The sequence below is a fragment of the Lathyrus oleraceus genome, chromosome 5 (assembly GCF_024323335.1).
Source record: "Lathyrus oleraceus cultivar Zhongwan6 chromosome 5, CAAS_Psat_ZW6_1.0, whole genome shotgun sequence".
Lineage (NCBI taxonomy): Eukaryota > Viridiplantae > Streptophyta > Magnoliopsida > Fabales > Fabaceae > Lathyrus > Lathyrus oleraceus.
The window spans coordinates 62,477,475-62,479,704 of record NC_066583.1 but is presented as its reverse complement, the minus strand read 5'-3'; the positions used below and the strand labels follow the sequence as shown (position 1 = coordinate 62,479,704).

Genomic DNA, 2,230 nt, shown 5'->3' with positions numbered 1-2,230 from the left:
CGGTGCATTATTTTGGATAGGGTTCTGGTTTCTATAAGAGAAATTTGGATGATTCTTCCATCCAGGTTTGTAAGTGTTTGGAAACGGGTTACGTTGGGTGTAATATACTTGGTCGGTATTTAATTCGTTCCAAAGGTTACACTCCGCCGATTCGTGTCCTTTAGATCCACAGAGTTCGCATTCTGTGTGGACTACTGCTACGGTGTTAGTGTTTGTAGACATATGTTCGATCCTAAGGGCTAAAGCGTCCATTTTCGCCTGCATCATTACTAGAGAGCTTACCTCATGTATTCCACCTTGGGTCTCCTTTTTCTCTATTGATGCTCGTTCAGTTCCCCATTAATAATGGTTTTGGGCCATATCCTCAATTAGGTCACAAGCTTCTGGATAAGGTTTGTTCATCAGCGCGCCACTTGCGGCGGCGTTGATGCTCATCTTGGTATTATAATGGAGTCCATTGTAAAAGGTGTGAACGATCAGCCATTGCTCTAGGCCATGGTGTGGGCAGACTCTTAATAGCTCTTTATATCTCTCCCAAGCTTCGAAAAGTGATTCTCCTTGATTTTGAGCAAATCTAGTTATTTGGTTTTGAAGAACAATAGTCTTACTAGGGGGAAATATCTAGCAAGGAATACTCTCCTAAGGTCTTCCCGGGTAGTTAGTGAATTAGCTGGAAGTGAATCTAGCCATGAACATGCTCTATCCCCGAGGGAGAAAGGAAATAATCTTAAACGGATCTCATCGGGTGAAGCGCCGTTAGATTTAAAGGTGTCGGCTAGTTGGATAAAAACTTTTAAATGTTGATTCGGGTTCTCAGTAGCGAGACCCGCGTCTTGGTTTTGTTGTACTAATTTCAACAAAGACGGTTTTAGTTCGAAGTTGTTAGCAGGTATAAGGGGGTTTACTATACTAGAACTAGGTTTCTCATCAGAGGGTTGGGAAAATTCCTTAAGAGGTCGCCTATCGCGATTCTCGGCCATATCTTTCTTAATTCGGATGAGTAAGAGGCATGTACGAGTATAACGTTCGGGTTCCACTAAAGGATCTACTAAATTTCCGGTACTACGGGTTCTTCGCATTTATCGGCTAAAAATGCCTTAGTCTATACGGTGTAACAATAGGGTACGAAATTTGACAAAGTTGGTCCCCGGCAACGGCGCCAAAAACTTGATCGCTGTGATTCGCAAATGCACGAATAACATCAAAGTAATATAAAAGAATATCAATCCCACAAAGACCAATCGTCAATCTATCGAATACTATCGTTACGGTGTTTATCTAAGGTGGTATAAAAGAGATATTTGGTTTGCAAAATAACGGTAAATAATAAATGCAGGTAAAGACGGGTTGAATGTAATTCATGTCAGTTAAGTGATGTTTCGATTGTCTAAATAGAACTACTTATGAGGCAATATTTTCTACTCTTGAAAACAATCCATTTAACGGGAACTGCGCTTTCGCGTATTCAGAACCGAGTTTACCCTTAAATTAAGGTCTTTTATTGTCACATATAAAAGGTGCACAGAACGCTAAAGTAGTAAACCTATTTTTAAGAAATGAGGCTCGTAAACTTAGTTGAAAAGTGATTTTGATTTGGAAAGTTTACCTAAGGAGTTTACTGATTTTAAACCTATCAACGCGTCCGAAAATAGTTTCAAAAATAGCTTTTCCTTAAAGTGATAAAGATTCCTAGTTACTATGTGTCGCATCCGCGAAAAACAACCGGCGGGAAAAACAAACAAACAAAGCCGCCACCGTGCGTTATTTATCCCAAAAGAGGGAAAGGAAACGCTCGAAGTAAACCTGGAAAGGAAATGGTCTTACGACCGGAGATTGCAAGGATCGGGAGTCGGTTATGCAAGGGGAAGGTATTAGCACCCCTCACGTCCGTCGTACTCGACGGGATCCACGCTCAGAAGAATAGAATAAGGTTGCTGAATAACTGCTCAAAGAATGCACACACACTGGAATAAACAGATGAAAGAAGACGGAAGCGGGGACTCGGCAGGATATCGCATCCTGGGCCTACGTAGTTTGTCGGAAATAAACATCAGAGTCAACGTAGTTCGGGGATATGGGAAACAGGCTCGCTAGGATATCGCAACCTGTGCCTACGTATCTCATCTGGAATGAGAATCAGAGCTACCGTAGTTCGGCTAACGCACGCCGAAACAAAACACACGCACAGACGCTGAGACGTCAAAGCAAACACGCAAATGGAAACAAACTA

General features: G+C 41.9%; 1 non-coding gene across 1 annotated transcript; it reads left to right on the top strand.

The window, feature by feature from the left end:
- The first annotated feature begins 490 nt into the window (after positions 1-490).
- Positions 491-597, top strand: LOC127089063 (small nucleolar RNA R71). The gene has a single exon (XR_007790842.1). It is a non-coding gene; the product is annotated as a small nucleolar RNA R71 (small nucleolar RNA).
- The last annotated feature ends 1,633 nt before the right edge of the window (positions 598-2,230 follow it).